Source organism: Amblyomma mixtum, chromosome 6 (assembly GCF_055824585.1).
Source record: "Amblyomma mixtum isolate Tamu chromosome 6, ASM5582458v1, whole genome shotgun sequence".
Lineage (NCBI taxonomy): Eukaryota > Metazoa > Arthropoda > Arachnida > Ixodida > Ixodidae > Amblyomma > Amblyomma mixtum.
In genome coordinates this window covers 1,140,339-1,161,579 of record NC_143017.1, presented here as the reverse complement: position 1 = coordinate 1,161,579, position 21,241 = coordinate 1,140,339, and positions in this window count along the sequence as shown.

The window sequence follows — 21,241 nt, the reverse complement described above, 5'->3', positions numbered from 1 at the left end:
CGCAATGTTAACTGGAGTTCCTTTTTAGACTTAGATCATATCAGCTTATATAGCAAAACTATTGAAATCTTTCACAACGTCTATGCACAGTCAACTAAATCTTAACATCAAAATAAGAAGACCAGATCAGCAGTGGATAACTCATTAGATAGCACAGTTGTGCTGTGCAAAAGATAAAGCGTGGCAAAAATGTAGGAAGCAACCTGACGATAAAGCTCGAAGAGATGAATATCGCGCTCTGCGGAATCAGGTAACGGCGAAAATGCGTCTGGCGAAAAGATCCTTTTACGCACGACAGTTTTCACTGAACAAACATGACGGAAAGAAAACGTGGCAAATTGCCAATGAACTGATGGGTAGACAGAGAAAGGCTTCCGTTGATGAAGCAGTAAAAAAGAATTTTCCAAAAGAGAACGTGAATGTGCTGTGTGAAAAATTTAATGACGTGTTTATACACACAACCGAAAAGTTGCGGAATATAGTTGTCAGTAGGCCTGTACCACATCGACCGAAGCGGACATGTGTGCATACTGCATATCTGCCACTGATATCAGTGGACGAGCTATGGAGCATTATGTGCAGAATGAAGCAGTTCAAGCCACCTGGGTATGATGGCATTCGTCTGAGAGATCTTTGCAGAAACTTTGACGCTTTGAAAGAAGTGCTTATGAACATATTGAATGGTATATTCGAAACTGGTGATATCCCCGAAGAACTTAAGATATCTGTTGTCAGGCCAATCTACAAACACGGGAAGAAAGGTGATTTTACAAATTATAGGCCGATCGCAATACTGTCATCAATAGCACATATTATGGAAAAGCATGTTGCATATGTTATGGAATCATTCTGTGAAAAATACTCTTTGAACAATGATGCGCAGTTTGGCTTCACAAGGAATAGAAGTACGACTATACTTCTTGAATAATTTTCTGACTATGTTTACAATGCACTAGAAAATAATCACATCGTGTTAGCATTATTTCTGGACTTAACTAAGGCATTTGACACAATAGACCATACACTACTACTCGAAAAATTAAGCTCACTTGGGTTCCGCGGTCATTTTAACAAGTTTTTTGTCAATTATTTTACAGGTAGACTGCAGTGTGTGATGCTTGATAATACGCATGGAGATTTAAAAAATGTTAAATTCGGTGTACCTCAGGGAAGTACACTTGGCCCACTACTTTTTAACATATATGTATCCGATTTGGGTTTGTTACAGCTTAAGTCAAACGTTTTTCAATACGCTGACGACACAGCGCTAGCGCTTGAAGCTACTGATTATCGTACAGGCGTGGAGTCATTTCAAACAGATATAAGTGAAGTTGTTGACTGGTTCTCGCAAAATTGTTGACTGGTTCTCGTGAACAAAACAAAACTGACATGCTTTAAAAACCCTCATACAATTGTTGCTTTCAACCAACCACTGTATCTTCATACATCCCATTGTTACCAGTGTAATTGTAAAGCTATGCGAATAGAGCGAACAGTTCTGTATCTGGGCATCCACTTTGACCAACACCTTACATGGAGCGACCACATCGTCTACCTCTCTCGAAAGATAAGGGCCATTGCGGCTATGATGTATCACCTTCGTGGTAAAGCTCCGCTCCATCTTAGGCGACTGATCTATACAGCATTAGTAGAACCTGTTTTAAAGTACGGCATTACTCTATACGGTAACTGCTCCGAATACAAGAAAGAAGCATTAAATGTTATCCTAAATAGAATCGTCAACACTATATCGTACGGCACAAAACTACACTCGGTTGACATGAAAGAGAGATACGATGAGTTAGGCACCCATAAAATTCGTGAACTATTTCACTTTGTTGTGTTAACACGGTATTATTATTCAAATGAATATAAGACTCCCGTAAAAAAAGATGTCACCTTGAGAAAAACAGAACGTTTTTTTAAGCCACGGGTTTACACAAACTATGGTAAAAAGATGCGCAGTTATTATGTACCGGCTGTATTTAATGAAATTCCCGATGATCTATGTACTGCAAGTAACAAACGTAGGATGATGACTGACATGAGAAATTGGTGTGCAAATGTATTTCCCTGTGTATAGCTTGAGTTCTTTCGTATGTGAAATTTTGTGTTCAAAATTTTTTTGTTTGTGTTTTGTTTGGTTTATTGTTTTTTTTGCTATGTAAGTATGAGTGTTTAGACAAGTAAAGTATACATATGAAGGTATTTCTCCACCTGCTGCCTGATCAGCCAACAAGCAAAATGTGCTTAGGCAGATCAGAATTTATGAATGTGTACGTATACAGACAAATAAAATTTTGATTTGATTTGATTTGATTTGTCGGTCGGAACGGGAAAACGTGCGACGGCGGCAGTCTTTTCGGGGTCCGGCCGCACTCCCTCAGCGCTCACAACGTGACCCAGAAATCTGAGCTCTTCCTAACCGAAATGACACTTCTTGGGCTTCAGGGTAAGGTCTGCCGAGCGGAGGGCTTCCAGGACAGCCCGTAGGCGCTGGAGATGTTGGTCAAATGTTTCCTAAAAAACTACGACGTCGCCCAAGTAAACAAGACAGCTTTGTCACTTGAGGCGTGTGAGGACGGTATCCATCATCCGTTGGAACGTAGCCGGGGCGGAGCACAAACTGAAAGCAAGCACTTTAAATTCATAGAGGCCATCTGGAGTCACAAAGGCGGTTTTTTCGCGGTCCCGTTCGTCTACTTCAATTTGCCAATAGCCGCTCTTTAAGTCAATGGATGAAAAGTACTTAGCGCGCCGTAATCTATCCCGCGAGTCGTCAATGCGCGGCAACGGGTAGACGTCCTTTTTGGTCACACTGTTCAGTTTGCGATAGTCGACACAAAACCGGACAGTGCCGTCCTTCTTCTTAACAAGGACTACGGAGGAAGACCACGGGCTTTGGGAAGGTTCAACAACGCCATCGTCAAGCATTTCCTGAACCTGAGTTTGGATAACCGCCCGTTCGTTAGCAGAAACACGATAAGGCTGCTGTCGTATAGGGTGAGCGTCGTCATAGGTGATGATGCGGTGCTGCGTGAGGGGTGTTTGACGAACCTTCGAGGAGGAAGCGAAGCACGACTTGTATTCCCTCAGCAGCTGTTCCAAAGCCAGTCGTTGCTCCCGAGACAGGCGGCAGTTTATGTCGACGTTTTCAAGGGAAGGTTCGTTAGTGCCGCCTGCCGCGGACGCAAAACAAACGGGAATATCGGTAACAGGTTCGGCAGAAGCGATAGCAGTTCCTGCAAAAAGGTGCCGGTACTCATTAGAAAAATTAGTGACCAGGCCGCAGACAGGCCACCACGAAGCGTCAGTAGACTGGGAGCGGCGCAGATGCCTTGAGTAAGCAGGAGTGAACGGTTAGCCTCGGCGGCTGCTTCTGCGCCATGCAAGTCGTTGCAGGCGACTTCAACCAAAACACTGCTCCTTGGCGGCAACGTGACACTGTCTGCAGAAACACGAAGGGCGGCACTGCGGTGGCAAGATTCGGCGAGGTGGGTCGCTTTACTGGTCGAAAAGGTGATGATTCGTTGGCGGAGGTCGATGACAGCACCATACTCCCGCAGAAAGTGAGTGCCGATAATGAGATCGCGGGAGCAATTGCACAGAACTACACAACTGACGACGAACGTAGATCCCTGAATCTGAACGCGAGCCGTGGAAATACCCTTTGGAGTAACGAGACGACCACCGGCAGTACGGAGATGCACTACAGAACAAGGCGTAAGCACTTTTTTGGAAGAGTCGCCAATTTATTACTCATAATTGAAAAGTCGGCCCCGGTGTCCACTAATGCACTGACTCTGTGACCGTCGAGAAGAACAGGTATGTCCAAGGAAACGCAGCTTTCTTGGTCAGATGACGGTGCTATCTGTTCACGGTCGGAGTGTAGCGGCGGCGGCGGGAGGTCTTCAGCGCAGCGACTCCCAGCGACCTCGCCCCCGAAGGTCGCTGGTCTCAGTTTTCCCGGCGAGGGCTCGGCGAGCCACCCTGTGCTGCTCGCGAGGAGCTGTGCGGGTTCGGGGAAGAGCGCCTCGGAGAAGATGAGCGCGGCTGATGCGGCGCACGGGCTGAAAGTCGCTGTTCCGCGAGGAAGTCTTCAATGGCTGGAGGCCGGTGGGGCCAAACCGGGGTCTGGGTGAATCGGCTCGAAAGCCCTGCAGACCGAGGCGTCGATAAGAGCACTTGCGGTAGAGATGGCCTGGTTCTCCGCAGTGAAAGCAGAGTGGCCGGTTGTCAGGTGTGCGCCAGACATCGGCCTTCCGCAAGTGCGCTCGGCGATTGTCGCAATACGGGACTGGTGGAGCTGGGGACAGCGGTGCAGGAGGCGTTACTGGAATCGGCGGTGGCGAAGCTGCAGCCGGGCGTCTCGCAACTTCGGCATAGGTGGGGCGGCTGTAGTCTCCCGGCAGAGGTGGTGTTTCGACGGTAGGACCCCTGAACGCCTGTTGCACCTCCTCGCGAACAAGAGCGGAAATCGAACCAAGTGCAGACTGCGAAGGGCTGTAAAACTTGAGGACCTCTTCACACACGATGGTGCGAATCAGTTCGCGCAAATCGTCAGGGTGGCTCCCGGCGGTGGCAAACGATTCGGTGACTGCAGCAGCATGCACGGGCCGGTTGTAAGTCGCAGAACGTTGTTGAAGAACATTTTCCATGGTCGCGGCCTCGGCAAGGAATGCTGCGACGGTCGATGGTGGGCTGCGCACGAGGCCTGCAAAGAGCTGTTCTTTGACGCCACGCATCAAATGCCGGAGTTTCTTTTCTTCTGGCATGGCCGGATCAGCTCTTCTAAAGAGACGCGTCATGTCCTCGACGTACATCTGAACGCTTTCGTTCGGCAGCTGGATGCGGGATTGTAGCGCACGCTCAGCTCGTTCGCGACGATCAGCCCTTGTGTAGGCCTCCAGCAGCCGACGACGGAACTCATGCCACGAGATTAAAACGTCCTCTCGGTTCTCAAACCAGGTGCGAGCAGCATCCTCGTGGCTGAAGTAAACGTTCCGGAGTTTGGCTGCGTCGTCCCATTGGTTAAACGCAGCTACGCGTTCAAAGTGAATGAGCCAGTCCTCCACATCCTCAAAAAGTTCCCCACGGAACGTCTTGGGAATCCGCGGAGTCTGCAAGGTGTAGTGGTATGGCGCGGCAGCAGCGGTTAGCAGAGGAGGAGGAGCGGCTGTCGCCATGGCGCCGCTCTCTAATGGTCCAACCTCCGATGGCAGTCCCTGGATCCTCCGGCTGAAGCGATGTACCGGGGTGTCAACCGGTACAGGGCTGGCTCGACGGCTGCCTGGAGGGGTCTCTTGCATGGGCTCACGGGTACCCGGCACACTCCACCACACTGTAGCGTACTTGCTGACGAAGGGAAGGCCAGGCAAGCCGGGGCAACAAAAGCGACAGATTCCACACGGCGCGCGCCCTACTTCGTCGTCGTCGCCCTACTTCGTATGCGCCACCTGGCAATACTAGGTGGCAATATAATCGCTTAAAGATATTTGATTAGAAAAGCAGAAGAAAAAACAACCACGTGCCGCCGGTGGGAACCCAACCCCCGACCTCCAAATTACGCGTCCGGTGCTCTTCCAGGTGAGCTACGGCGACGGCTGTCAGGCCTTCTGCTTTCGGGGGTATTTTTGTTTACAATTGACCAGAACTTGAGAGTGTTCCGACAACATGCTGGCAGATTCCGGCATGTTGCCAACTTTGTGGCAGAGGACCAACACGTCCTGAATGTACGAAACATTGGACTCCCTAACATTTGAGCTCGGGAGGCAAGTTGCCACTTAGTGGCAAGCGTTCGGCAGAGCGGCCGTCCAAACAGTCCGCGCAGTTTCTGCTTGCACATGTCCCTGCTGATCAAATCACAGTCGTGGGTTTTGTACCAAGACTTCAATCCCATACTCACAGGCCATCGGACTCAGAAGAATTTGTTCACGATCGGAAGATTTTGACGAAAATGGTGATCGCATGCGGGACACTTTAAGCAAACATTATCCGTACTCTATAATCAACGATGCCGTTAAAAAGGAACAAGCAACTAATATTAATCACGGCATTAAGAAATCTCAGCCAAGATCACTGCGCTATAATCTCATACTAACCTTCGCAAGTAACCTCCCGAACATTAAAAAAATCCAAAAAAAACCCTTTAATATCATAGAACAGAGTGACCGGCTTTCAAAAATTTTCACAATGGTCCCCCAGGTAACATACAAAAGACCAAAAAATCTTCAAAACCATGTAGTCCATTCGACAGTCAATAAACCAAGAACTGTAGGTTGCACACCATGTGGAAAAAGCCGATGCCAAATCTGCAAACACATGGAAACCACGGCACTGCCTAAAAGCACCCATTCATACCTCAAGCATTCTATCCGGGAAGACCTAAATTGCTATTCCAGCAACATGGTTTACAGACTCGAGTGTGGCGACTCTCCAATGCAATACATAGGCCAAACAGACAGTTCTTTCCGATTCAGATTTAATAACCACCGCTCACATGCTCAATCCCTCCCCAACCTCCCTCTTTCGAAACACCTCCGCGAGAAAGGCCACGAGTTTGACAAAGTTCAAATACCAATACTACAGAGTGGCTTCAAAAACACTCGTGAGCGCGAGCAACTAGAATCATGTGTTACTTTTAAATTTAACGCAGTGCAAAATGGCATAAATGAAACTGGCGGCACCCTCACCTCTCTTCCGAGGTCCGAGGCCTACAAAATTAAACAAAGCACCACTGACTCTGTCATCTCAGGTCATACCCCTTTCTGCATGCCACATTTGTACCGTTCCTTCCCCCCTGCCCGGTCTGCTCACCTTGTGGTCCCGCGAACGCCACATTGTTTTTTATTTTTATTTTTCCTTTTTTATTTTACTATGCAAGCTTATTCTTACATTCAGTCCGATACTTCCGCACAACCGGGGGTGGGTGCATTATTGCGGAGTGCAAAGAAAAAAAGCACTGCTTGAAAGTTTTCTTTTCTTTCCTGTTTCACTTTTTTTTCCTTTCTCCCGAGGTTCCGTCCGTGCTCTTGTCATTATCTCGTTTTTTTTCTCTCCTTTTTTCTCTCTGTTGGGGGGTCAAATATCTTGTTTTTTCTTGCCCTCGCGGCCGGGAGAAGGGACACGTCCCCGCTTTTTCCCATGAAAGTTGTTGCACGGCCAGGCACCCTGTCGAGCATCTCGGAGCTGGACACGCCTGTCAATAAGCAAGCCTGTGGTGCTTAACAAAGCAGAGGCCGCATCTGGACGTTTTATTTTCTTATTGAGTACCTGTTCAACGCACTGGCTTTTTTTCGCGCGGGTCGCACTCCCTGTAATTTCTTTTTTTATATGTGTCTTTTTTTCATTTCTCTTTTTCTGCTATCTGCTTTGTGTTTCTCACTCACCTGTTCTGTGCCCACTTCTATAAAAGCGGATGCATTAACAGAGTAAAATAACTCCTGAAGAATATCGGTCTTCCGACCGAAACGAGGAGTCGAATAAATGTTTCCTTTAACGAAGCATGCACTTGGCTATATATATATATATATATATATATATATATATATATATATATATATACACAGGGTGTTTGACTTAAGACTTTCTGCAGTTTTTAAAAAAAAAGCTATTTGAATTAGATCCGCGCTTTTTCTGGCATAGCATTGTAAGTGGTGTAGTACATCATAATGCAGCTAAGACGTGCTAACTAGTAGGCTTGTTAACCAAGATTTAATAGTTAACTTTTAAACTATTACCGTTGGGCTTCTTAATTATTGAGAGGTATGTAGCCCACCGTAAGTAAAGTCCATATCCGTTTTTAGAATTTCGAGAACGCGATTATCCTCTGCGCTGTGGCCCAACAAATTTTGCCTATTTCGACGAGTAACGCGCGCTGGAGAGGTTGCTTTGCCTGCAAAAAGCTTCTCAAACCGCATGTATTTTGGCGCGATGTAGGCGAAATTTGTTGGGCCACAGCACCGAGGATAATCGCGTTCTCGAAGTTCTAAAAACGGATATGGCCATTATTAACGGTGGGCTGCATGCCTCTCAATAATTAAGGAGCCCAACGGTAATAGTTTAAAAGTTAACTATTAAATATTGGTTAACAAGCCTGCTAGTTTGCAGGTCTTAGCTGCATTATGATGTACTACACCACTGACAATGCTATGCCAGAAAAATCGCGCATATAATTCAAATAGCTTATTTTTAAAAATAGCTGAAAATGTTAGGTGAAACACCCTGTATATATATATATATATATATATATATATATATATATATATATATATATATATATATATATATATATATGTATATATATATAGCCTTGAAGCATGAACAAATAAACACAACAAACAAAGCCTACAAAGATTCGCGGCAATACTCCCCTCTCAAAGAAGCATCGACTTGATGCTTTAGAACATAATGCGGCTATCAACAATCAAAAACGGATTGTGCAAAAATAAACACCGAATGTGGAAACACGGCGTCCTTTAGCGTGCATGATAGGGCTTTAGGCGTACGACATGGATTACTTCGGGTCGTACGCGGCGTCGCTGGGATGCCGTCATTTGGTCAGGGACGACTTCGTAGTCCAATTCACCTAGCCGACGAAGAACCTTGTACGGGCCGAAATAGCGTCGCAAAAGCTTTTCGCTCAATCCTCGGCGGCGAATGGGCGTCCAAACCCAGAGTCGGTATCCTGGCTTGTATTCCGCGTTGCGTCTTCGTAGGTTGTAGCGTGTGGCGTCGGTCCGCTGCTGGTCTTTGATCCTTAGTCGGGCAAGTCTTCGGGCTTCTTCTGCGCGTTGTAGTTAGGCGGCGACGTCGACGTTATCTTCCTCTGTAACGTTCGGCAGCATGGCGTTCAGCGTGGTAGTGGCCTCTCTGCCATGGACGAGCCTAAAAGGCGTCATCTGGGTGGTTTCCTGCACTGCAGTGTTGTAGGCGAAGACTACGTAAGACCAGATGACGTCCCAGGTCTTGTGTTCGGCATCTACATACATGGAGGAGCATATCGGCGGTGGTTTTGTTGAGGCGCTCGGTCAGTCCGTTGGTCTGCGGGTGGTATGCAGTTATTCTCCGGTGTCTGGTTTGGCTGTAATGGAGGATGGCGCGCGTCAGTTCCGCCGTGAATGCTGTTTCTCTGTCAGTGATGAGCACATCCGGGGTGCCGTGTCGCAGAAGAATGTTCTCCACGAAAAATTTGGCGACTTCTGCTGCTGTTCCGTTCGGTAGGGCTATTGCCTCGGCGTAGCGGGTCAGGTAGTCAGTCGCTATAATGATCCACTTATTTCCAGATGTTGATTTCGGGAACGGGCGAAGCAAGTCCATGCCAATCTGCTGAAAGGGCCTTGAGAGGGGTTCGATGGGGTTCAGAAATCCTGCTGGTCGGGCTGGAGGGGTCTTTCGTCGCTGATAATCTCGGCAGGTTTTCACATAATGTGCGACATCGGCGGACAGTCGGGGCCAGTAATACTTGTCTTGAATGCGGCGGAGGGTGCGAGAAAACCCGAGATGTCCAGCTGTCGGCTCGTCGTGTGAGGCCTGAAGAACTTCTCCGCGCAGACTTACAGGTACAACAAGGAGGTAGGCTGTCTTGTTCGCTGCAAAGTTCTTCTTCACGAGGACACCGTTCTGTAAACAGAACAAAGACAATCCTCGCTTGAACGAGGCGGGGGGTGAAGAAACCTTGCCTCCCAAGTATTCGATGAGGCATTTTATGTCGAGGTCCGCGTGTTGCTGTTGTACAAAAGAGCCGGAGCTGATGGGTCCCAGGAAGGCGTCCTCGTCGTCGTCCGGTGGCGGTGCATCTACAGGGGCTCGTGACAGGCAGCCGGCGTCAGAGTGCTTGCGTCCGGACTTCTAAACGACGGTTACATCAAACTCCTGGAGCGAGGTGGCTGGAGAGATCCTTCAAACTGGCGAGCCAGCACAGTGCGTGGTGATCGCTGACCACCTTGAACGGTGGTGCGTACAGGTAGGGGCGGAATTTCGACGTCGCCCAAATGATGGCAAGGCACTCCTTCTCACTTGTCGAATAATTAGCTTCAGCTTTGGACAGGGAACGGCTAGCGTACGCGATGACCTTCTCCACTCCGTCACTTTTCTGAACGAGGATAGCGCCTAGGCCCACACTACTTGCGTCGGTATGAATTTCAGTCTCGGCGTTTTCATCAAAGTGCGCAAGGATCGGTAGGGTCTGTAAACGGCGCTGAAGTTCCTTGAAGGCTTCTCTTAGCGGCGCTTCCCATTTAAATGGCATATCTGCCTTTGTCAGGTGGGTCAGTGGCTCGGCGATGCGCGAAAAGTTTTTGACGAAACGTCGGTAATACGCGCACAGTCAGAGGAATCTGCGCACGTCTTTCTTATCGGCCGCTGGCGGAAACATTGCGATAGCAGCGATTTTCTGCGGGTCTGGGCATACCCCCACCTTCCTAACAATGTGGCCTAGAAACAGCAGCTCTTCATAGGCAAAGTGGCACTTCTCAGCTCTCAAGGTTAGCCCGGACGATTTGATTGCGTCTAGTATTGTTCGACGCCTTTTCAGGTGCTCCTCAAAGCTCGAGGCGAAGACAACGACGTCATCTAAATATACCAGACAAATCTGCCACTTCAGGCCTGCCAGCACTGTATCCATTACTCGTTGAAATGTCGCTGGTGCGGAACAGAGACCAAACGGCATCACCTTGAACTCGAAGAGGCCATCTGGAGTGATGAATGCGGTCTTCTCGCGATGTCTTTCATCGACCTCAATTTGCCAGTAGCCGCTCTTGAGGTCCATCGATGAGAAATATCTGGCGTTGCAGAGCCGGTCCAGTGTGTCGTCGATGCGAGGGAGGGGGTAGACGTCCTTCTTTGTGATGTTGTTCAAGCGCCGGTAATCAACGCAGAATCGAAGTGCACAGTCTTTCTTTCTCACTAGAACAACAGGTGCAGCCCAGGGGCTCTTTGAAGGCTGGATAACGTCGTAGCGCAGCATTTCTTCCACTTGGTCCCGGATGGCTTGTCGTTCTAGCGGCGACACTCGGTAGGGGCTCTGGCGGAGAGGTCGGGCGTGCTGGTCGGTTATAATGCGATGCTTGGCAATCGGCGTTTGTCGGACTTTCGGCGATGACGAGAAGCACTCGCTGCAGCTTCGAAGGAGATTGTGAATATGGTCTTGCTTGTTCCGGGGCAGGGCTGGATTTATGTCGGAAGTGGGCGAGTTCTCTTGGTCAGGCGAATCTGCGGATGGGTCGGAGAGGGCGAAGAAGTCTCGTACGTCGGATATTTTGTCGAGGAAAGCAATCCTCGTTTCTTTGTTAATGTGGTGGTATTCTTCGCTAAAGTTAGTCAGCAGTACTTCGGCTTGGCCTTTGGGGAAATGTGCGATGCCTCTTGCGATGCCGATTCCTCGGTCGAGAAGCAACTGCATGTTCCCCTCGATAATGGCTTCAGTATCACTCTCTTCCGTGGCGCCTACGGTGACGATGACGCTTGAGCGGGGTGGAACAATCACTTGTTCCTCCAGGACACTAAGCGCAACGTCATGTTCCGGAGTTCTCGACGACGGGATGGCCTCGTCCGTGAAAAGTGTGATCATCTTGGATCGCAGGTCGATGATCGCTTGATGCTCATTAAGGAAATCCATGCCCCAAGATCACTTCGCGGGAACATTGCCGTAGCACTACGGAGGTCGCGGGATAGGTATGTCCCTTGAGAACCACTCGCGCTGTGCATCGTCCTGATGGCGTGATGAGGTGGCCCCCTGCGGTGCGAATTTGTGGACCGCCCCAAGCGGTCTTTACTTTCCTCAGTTGCGCCGCGAATTGTCCGCTCATCACCGAATAATCGGCTCCTGTGTCGACTAGAGCGGTGACTTTCCGGCCGTCGATAACCACTTCTGAGTCGGATGTCCTGGCTCTGGAGTTACACGTGGTCCTCGGCGTCGGGTTACGGCTTCGTCGGGTGTGTGAATCGTGGGTGGGGCGTGTTGTCGTAGCTTTTCTTGATGGCGGCGTAGTTTTGATGCCGGTTTGCGTCGTGGACGAGGGTGTTGTATGCGTCGTCGGCGTAGTAGGTGTGGCGTCTTCATACGGCGTGGTCGCTGGAGGATCTTCGTCGTTTCCTCGGCAAGCAACCTGACCTCCACAGGTTGCTTTGTTTAGTTTCCCCTACGTGGGCTAGGGGACCTTCCGCGGACAGCCGCGGCGTAGCTGCGGCCCGGTTATACAAACGTGCGGTGGACGGCGATGGCGGCTGCTTCACTGGTGAATTCCGCGACAGTCTTCGGTGGCTTGCGGGTGAGACCACCGAAAAGTGCCTCTTTAGCACCACGCATCAAAAGCTCCACTTTGTTATCTTGTGTCATGTCACGATCGACTCTTCGTTAAAGAATCCCAGGTGGTCGAAATTTTCGGAGCCCTCCACTACGGCGTCCCTCATAGCCTTAGTCGCTTTGGGACGTTAAACTCCATAAACCAACCAAACCAACCATCTTCGAAAAGGCGTTTCATATCTTCTACGTATGCGGTCACGGACTCGTTCGGGTGTTGGATGCATGACTGCAGAAGCAGCTGAGCTCTTTCTTTCCTGATTATGCTCGTGAACGCCTTCAGGAAGTCCTGTTTGAATAACTCCCACGTCGGTAGAGAAACTTCGTGGTTTTCGAACCATATTCTCGCAGGTACTTCCAAGGCGAAGAAGACATGGCTCATTTTAGTCTGGTCGTCCCAACACTTCTTCTTGGGCGAGTTGGTGCATACTTGATTTGAAGAAAAATAGCCTTTTCGTGGTTTGCATGCTCTGGCGCTATTTTTATTCAAATCAAATGTTGAACACGGCGACGTCGCCGTCATAAAATCCGCCTTCACCGCCGTGGCCTCCACCGGTCAAATGTTCACCACTCACGTCTTTCGGAGCGAAGTCATTCATCACTGAGACAAGGATGATAGGGTTCCACCATATTTGCACTGGACGTACGCATGAAAGGCAATGTCATCTTTGATCATGGATTGATCAAGGCAACACGAAGAAAGGTGCAAAAAATTGTATAACACAAATTCAACGCCAACGAGCGAGTGCCAGCGTGTTTTCGCAGCTACCTTCATCGCTTGACACTCAACCCAGCCGCAGCAGAGAACTAAAACCTGTTCCAAACAAGCGCAGGAAAGGCGGGGGAGGACTTCTGCATAAAGTCACCGCGCTGCGACCGGGCACAGTGAACAAGCAGAATCGGAACCTCCTCGCCACTTCAGGGAAGCCTCGCGGGTAGCGTGGTCGGGAGGGCGGCTTATAATGCTCGGTCGTGGGTTGTAGAGTGAGCGCGTCCGCGCCGCTTCGGGGAACGGCACTGGAAGGGACAGGACAGAAAAGCCAGGAATGCGCAGGTTTTTTTTTGCGACTGGACCCAGGAAAAGCAAAGGCGGTGAGGAGAGAAAAAAAAAGCTTTTAAAAAAAATTGCGCAAAGACGGGTTACTCGTGTAAGGTTTCTACAGGTGGTTTTTGTTTTTATTTTGTTCTCTCGAGCGCTGTATCTTTTAGCTAGCACGAAGCGTCGCCCTTAAGGGAACACCCCAAGCTTCCGGCTCCGTTGAATTAACCTTTTCTTGTTTGTAGATAGAAATGTTCTGGGCGATTTGTGATTAGTATGTGTTCCTGATAGAGTGAAGGGTGGGGCCGCTCGCGATGACGCTTGGACAAGTTGCGTTATCAATGGGCGATCACTTGAAGAAGTGCAAAGAATTCCAGCACGAAACCAAGAATTTTCTTTCTTCATCGATGCGTCGCTAGAGGCTGCCGCTAGCGAACAATAAGAAATCTGCTACAATGAACGCGACAGTAACAAACCTTTTTGAGCCTCTGGCGCAGTCACCGGAGGCTCGCCATGTTTATCAGCCAGTCTTGAAGTTCTGCACTGTGAAATCCGGAGTAATCTTCGAAGGACTTACGAAGGCTGCTGGCGGATATATACTAGCCGGTTGCCCGCACACAGCCGCCCTGGCTTTGTCAGGGTGCTGCACGGGAAGCAGCCCCCGCCTTTCATGCACAAACTGCATGTTTTGCCACTGCGAAGCTCACGCTTAGCCCTTTCCTTTTTCTAGACCTTTCAACAAAATCGTGTATGTGTTGTTTATCGCACTTATGCGCACGCTGCCCCCCCCCCCCTTCCCCTAAAAAATATCTGCTGGCGTACAACAGTCAATCTGTAGACCAAGCACCAGAACCGCAGCACATATCGCTCTGAATACAGGCTGGTATGTCCGGTTTGAGCTACGTACCGGACTCCTATGTCCGGTTTGAGCTCCGTACCGGACTGGTCTGTCCGATTTGAGCTTCGAACCGGGAATGGACTGCCCGGTATGAGCCCCGTACCGGAGCGGTCTGTCCGGTTTGGGATCGATACCGGACCGGTATGAACCGGTATAGCCATCAAACCGGACGGGTCTCGCCGGTATGAGAGATACCGGACCGGTATGAAACCGATATGTTCCGGTAAAATCCGGTTTGCCGCGATACCGGATTTTTCAATAGGGCCCACCGACCCAAGACCCCGCCGACCGAAGACCCCACCGACCCAAGACCCCACCGACCCAAGACCCCACCGACCCAACACCCCACTGACCCAAGACCCAAACATGAAGACACCGCCCCCCTGCCCCCGCCGTTCGGTGCGTCCAGAGACCTCGGCCATCAGCTCCTGGCGCCCTACGGCGCGGATGCTTCGTGGACCGGGACTCATTCTCTCATCTTTCTCATCGTGGCGGCCAGTACTGCACCTTCTTCTACATATTGTTCGATCCTTCACTCAAGACCATCGCCATTTCGCCGTCTGTTCGTCACCGATCGGGACGATCGCTCGGAGGCCCCGGGTAGTGTGACGAAGACGAAGATGGCAGTGGCACAGGGCGGAGCGCCCGCGCTAGGCCAGCGGCCATTAAATCATCTCATAGCCATCGTTCACCACGCCTCATTCTTCGGCTGGCCGCCACGTAACAATATATATAGCCACATTCCTGGGCACTCTCGTGGCGCCGTCTCCCGGCCGAACTGCCTTCCCCGCTATTCTGGCTAGCCTTAGCCATGGTGGCGGGCAGTGCTACTTCGTCGTCTCTTCTGTGCGGTCCCCTCGGGAGTCCGCTGCTGCCTGGCGCTGCACAGTAAAACGTGTCCTGGCCGTCCCGACTGTGTAGCCGTGACATATTTGGTGGAGGTGCTGGGTTGCGTCTCATGTACACTGACTCCGAAGACGCCGTTGAAGCCATTTCTCAGGGCGTAGACCCAACCCCCGTGCACAAAGCAAGCCGCCGCCTGCTAGGCCTGCAGCCAGAGTTTAGCGGCCTGACAAAACCGTCAAGGAAGATGACAACAACTACTGGTAGCCAGACCACTCAACGTTTTGGAGCTGACGCTCCGTTCGTGCTCCACGCGCCCCGGTCACCGCCGACGTTCCACGGAGACAGGTTTCAAGACGTTGAAGATTGGTTGGCCAGTTTCGACCGTGTGGCAGCCTTCAAGCAGTGGGACGGTGAGCGGAAGTTGAGGAATGTCTACTTCGCGCTAGAGTACTCGGCAAAGATCTGGTTCGAGAACCACGAGACCTCTTTTGCCACCTGGGAAGTTTTTCGGCGTGAGTTGCTGTCGACATTCGGCAACAATGAAAGAAAAGAGAAGGCGGAAATCGCTCTGCACTCCAGGTCGCAGCAGCCAAATGAGAGCGTCACCATTTTCGTTGAGGACATGATGCGTCTCTTCAATCGAGCCTACCCTGCTATGCCCGAGGCCAAGAAAGTGCGCCACCTAATGCGCGGCGTAAAGGAGCAGCTCTTTGCCGGACTGGTCCGTGACCCGCCAAGAACAGTGGCCGACTTCACAAGGGAGGCAACGGGTATAGAGCGCTCGCTGCAGGAACGAGGCGCGCACTACGGACGTCAAGCTACCGTAGCAGCCGCTTCCCAGTACACGTCTACGTCGCTGCCCGCCGAGGAGCTTCGGGAGCTTGTAAGAAGCCTCGTTCGCGAGGAACTGACGAAACTTCGCCTTGAAGTTCCACAGGCCAATGTCGCTGCCGTAACGGACGTGGTCCGTGACGAAATCCGACGAGCTATGCAGCCGCCTCCCGCTCCACACCCGGCGCCCTCCGTTATGACGTACAGCGAAGCACTACGAAGTCCTAGGCCAGCGATGCAAGCCTTTTCCCCCGTCGTTCCCGTGCCAGTACCATCCCTGCCAGTACCTGCCATGCCAGTACCACCCGTGTCGCAGGAGTTCAGGCCCCCCATGAGCAAAGCGCACGTGTGGCGTACGCCAAACAATCGGCCGCTCTGTTACCACTGCGGGGAGCCCGGCCACATCCTCCGTCACTGCCCCTACCGCAGAATGGGTTTAAGGGGGTTTTCACCTGACGCACCTCGACCGCGCTACGGTGAAAGACCACGGGATATCGAGCTGTACCTGGTTGATAACGTGCAGTCCTCGACCCCGCAGCGACGCCAGTCCCGATCGCCATCCCCAATGCGGTTCTCTTCGCCCGGCCGCCCGTCGTCCTCTGGCCAGTTCAGAGGCGCGTCCCCACATCGGGAAAACTGAAGACGGCGTCCTCCGGGGGTAGGGCCGCCGCTCCCGGAACGTGTCAAGAGCCTCCACCCGAACATTCGCCGCGACGCTCCGATCAACGACGACGTGACCCGACGACATCAACGACGCGCTGCGACCGACTGGTTTCCGCCGAAATTCCGGTACCCGCCGACATCTCTGACGTTACTGCACTTGTGGATACCGGTGCCGATTTTAAGGCGGAAGCCTTTAATGTCTCATCGTTGTAAGCAGCAGTTGTCGACAGAAAATGTCACGCTTTTCAATTGGTGGAAACGGTCGTTACGTCACAGTGCGCGAATTTCAAACGGGGCCAATTGCACTTTGGCTAGTGACCATAAAACCAATTGAAGGGATCGTATAGTGATGCTCCAAGTGGGACTGAGCTTAGTTAATTGCTTAATTACCAAATTAGCCTAATTAGCTTTACTAGTCAGGCCATATAAATAAATAAAAGCGATTAAGAAATTGGTCGAGCTCAGGAATCGAACCCCGGTCTTCGGAGTGAGAGACGAGCACGCTATCCACTCCGCCATGCCAGCTCGTTGGTTTGTAATGAACAAAGGCGCGTCTAGTGAATACGGTGTCTTCACTCACTCTCATCCTCCTCCATTCCATTCCGGCGAGGTTTAGGTGTCCACCGACAAATGAGAGACAGATACATTTCCTTTCCTCAAAAACCAATTTACCGACGAGCGAGGCGTAACCGAATGGGCGATGGCGTTCTATGGACTCCTTGGCAGCGTTGCAAGACGCTGTCGCGTTCCACTCTTAGGGGCGAAGCTTAACATCTTAACCACACATCAGTGACCACACTTTAGGTCAAAGAAGTGCCTCCCTGAATTTTGACGGGTGTCCACCAAGATATGTGAGACAGTTACTGCGTAATTTCCTTTCCTCAAAAAGCGTTGCGTTCAAAGGGCAAGGCATCGCGCCGAACGGGTGGTGGCGTTCCGTGGACTCCCTGGCAGCGCTACAACGCGCTGTCGCGTTCCACTCCTAAAGGCGAAGCTTAAGCGTCATTAATTAGCAGTTAATTAGCATTCAGGCATTAATAAGTAATTAACAATTAATTAGTGATTTGCCATCACTTAGTAATTAGTACTGAAATATATGTGACGCCACCAGTGCCACAGAAACAGCGAAGGTGGTGCGGAAAACGCTTCCGCCTCTACCCACTTTAGACAGTCAAAGTGCCCCCTGAATTTTTTTTCTGTAATGAGCAGTCGGTTAGCCACAGCCCTGAGGAAGGTTCTAACTCCTTGGTCCGGGCCGCAGATCCGGACAGCTGGTGGCCATGTCGTAACTCCGATTGGTGTCTGCACTTCGCGAATCCAGACCCACGGTGTTACTTTCTCTGGTTGCTTTGCTGCGTTACCCGAGTGCTCCAAGGACCTCATACTCGGTTTGGATTTACTTCAGGAGTACGGTGCCGTCATCAATCTTCAGGAGCTAATCGTGTCGTTTTCCATCCAAGGCCCTGTCAACGACGACACCGTGCCACGCAGGGCGAAGTTGTGCGTCTGTGATGACCAGGTGTTGATCCCGTCAAGAGCCAGCATGTTTGTTACTGTAGAGTGCGATAACAGCCCCAGCACTCGTGGCATCGCTGAAACCAACACCTCGCTGCTCCTGGGTCGGCAAGTGTGTGTAGCTCGCGGAATTATTGAATTGAACAGTGGACGAACCGAACTTTTGGTGACCAATTTTGGTTCTGAACCTCAGTGTTTGCCTGGCAAAACAGCTATTGCGTATTTGGAAGAACTTTGTGAATTCGCGGGACAGCACGCGTTGTCCGAAATCCCGGCATTAGTGGAGGCGCCGACCAATCCCATAAAGACCGACGTGAACCCGAACCTCCCGTCTCATGAGAAACGCTGCCTGGAGGGCATTATCGAATCTTTCCGCGACTGATTTGCCTCGACCTCCAAGGTCAGGCAGACTCCGATCACAAAGCACCGCATTATTGTTGACGCAAACCAGCGACCGTTATGCCAGCCGCCTTATCGGGTCTCTTCGAAGGAACGTGACGCCATTCGCCGGCGAGTTCAAGAAATGCTCCAGGACGACGTGATACAGCCGTCGACGAGCCCGTGGGCATCGCCTGTTGTTCTTGTGGCGAAGAAGGATAAGACCCTACGGTTCTGTGTTGATTACAGGCGTCTAAAGAAAGTCACCAAAAAGGACGTTTATCCTCTGCCAAGGATTGATGACTCCCTGGACCGGCTACGCCACGCCACGTACTTCTCATCGCTAGATTTACGTACGTAGTGGCTATTGGCAAATCGAGGTGGACGATCGCGACCGGGAAAAGACCGCCTTTATTACACCGGATGGTCTGTACGAATTCCGGGTGCTCCCTTTCGGACTGTGCTCGGCTCCTGCCACCTTCCAGCGGATGATGGACACCGTGCTTGCCGACCTAAAATGACAGTCCTTCCTCGTGTACCTGGATGACGTTGTCATCTTCTCCGCCACGTTCGAAGAGCACTTGAGGCGCTTGCGTGCCATGTTCGCCGCCATTCGTTCGGCTGGTCTTTCCCTCAAGACCGAAAAGTGTCACTTCGCTTTCCAGCAGTTGAAGTTTCTGGGCCACATCGTGAGCGCTAAGGGAGTTAGCCCTGATCCCGATAAGACAGCCGCTGTCGCGGCTTTTCCCATGCCAACCGATAAGCGAAGTGTGCTCCGCTTCCTGGGTCTCTGCGCCTATTATCGGCGTTTTGTGCGGAACTTCTCCCAGATCGCTGAGCCCCTCATGCGCCTCACGAAAGATGCCAAACCGTTCTCCTGGGGCCAGGAGCAACAACAGGCCTTCGAAGACCTCCGCACTCGTCTGCAAAGTACGCCCATCCTTGGCCACTTCGACGAGTCAGCCGACACTGAACTGCACACAGACGCCAGCAACATCGGCCTCGGTGCGGTCCTTGTGCGGTGGCAGGATGGTCTCGAACGCGTAATCGCATATGCAAGCCGCACCTTGTCACGCTCGGAGGCGAACTATTCCACCACTGAAAAAGAATGCCTGGCTATTGTGTGGGCAGTGACCAAATTTCGCCCGTACTTATACGGCCGCCCTTTTAGAGTCGTCTGTGATCACCATTCGCTGTGCTGGCTAGCGAACCTCAAAGATCCCTCGGGGCGGCTCGGGGCGAGGTGTCCTAGTCCAGTGAAACCAACTCAGGGTTGTTCATAGTCGCGTGGCCTAGTCTTGAGTATTTTTTCGCTCTTCAAGGTTAATTAATTTGTTAAGTTTAATTAGCTAACTTTTTAATTATTAACTTCAGGAAGAAAGTGTCAATGCAAAAGTTTTAGATCACCTCGAAGAACCGCTAGTAGTGCTGTTTCCGTCAAGTTACGATTTACGTGGCTTCATTTATTGGCCTTAAAAGAAAGTTGTCACGTGACCAGCTGCTCGCTCATTTCGAACCCCAGGTGGTCGAAATTTCCGGAGCCCTCCACTACGGCGTCTCTCATAGTCTTAGTCGCTTTGGGACGTTAAACCCCATAATCCAACCAACCAACTTCTCTGCCCCAATGTGCACCCAAAGTCTCATCGAGGAGAGGACTTCAGAAAAAATGGATTTTATTCTTTCAGGCGCGTCTTGGGACGTTGAAGTGGCAGAGTTGTCATGTGGAAGCTTTTTCTTATTGTGTGGGTTATGGTTAAAGGCCGGTAAAAAATCTACTTCACTAAATATTGCTTTGCTGCAAATGTCTCAGTAAGCTGTTTCTCAAAGCGATCTTCAACGTTTCCATTGACACTTTGTTCCTCAAGTGAATAATTAAAAAGTTAGTTAATTAAGCTTAACTAATTATTCAACCTTGAAGAACGAAAAAAATACTGCAGACTAGGTCACGCGACTCTAAATAACCCTCATTTGGTTTCAGACGGCTAAGACATTCCATGTTTTTTAAAAGCTTGGTTACATTTAGCTGGGACACCTGGTATATCGAAATATACGCTTCGTTAAAGGAAACGTATTTATTCGACTCGACGTTTCGATCGGAAGACCCATCTTCTTTAGGAGTGATTTTACTTCTTCCTTTCTAACTGTAATAATTTTTATGTGTATTTTTCTGGAATGTGCTTTGTGTTTCCCACTTACGTGTTCATTTCATTTCTTTCATTTTATTACCTTAAAGACCCCTCGCGCGGTATTACATAAGGGGTGGGATGAGCAGAAAAGGTAAAAGACAATGCAATTTGTGGTCATGTACAAAAAATGTTTCGCTTGCTAGCAAAGGATGGACAGGTGATGTCGACGATATGCTGGGGAAGGCCGTTCCAATCTTTAGCTGTACGTGGGAAGAAGGAGGCTGAAAAGTAACAGTTCGGGCGCGTGGGCGAAATACTTGGAATGTATGATGCTGGCGTGATATAAGGGGCACGGTTAAGTGATGAGCAAAATAACTTTTGGTACAGTGATACCGTGGCTATGCGACGACAAACGGAAAGAGGCGATAGTGCTGATTTAGTTTTTAGGGCTGAAACACTGACGCCGTAGGAGTAGAAGAATGGATGAACCTTGTAGCGAGGTTTTGAACAGCTTCTAGATCGTTTACGAGGTTAATATGATGCGGGTCCCATACGGCGGATGCATATTCAAGTTTAGGTCTAATGAGTTACTTGTAGGCGAGCCATTTCACGTGATGTGAGGTGAGGCGAAGAAGACGTTTAAG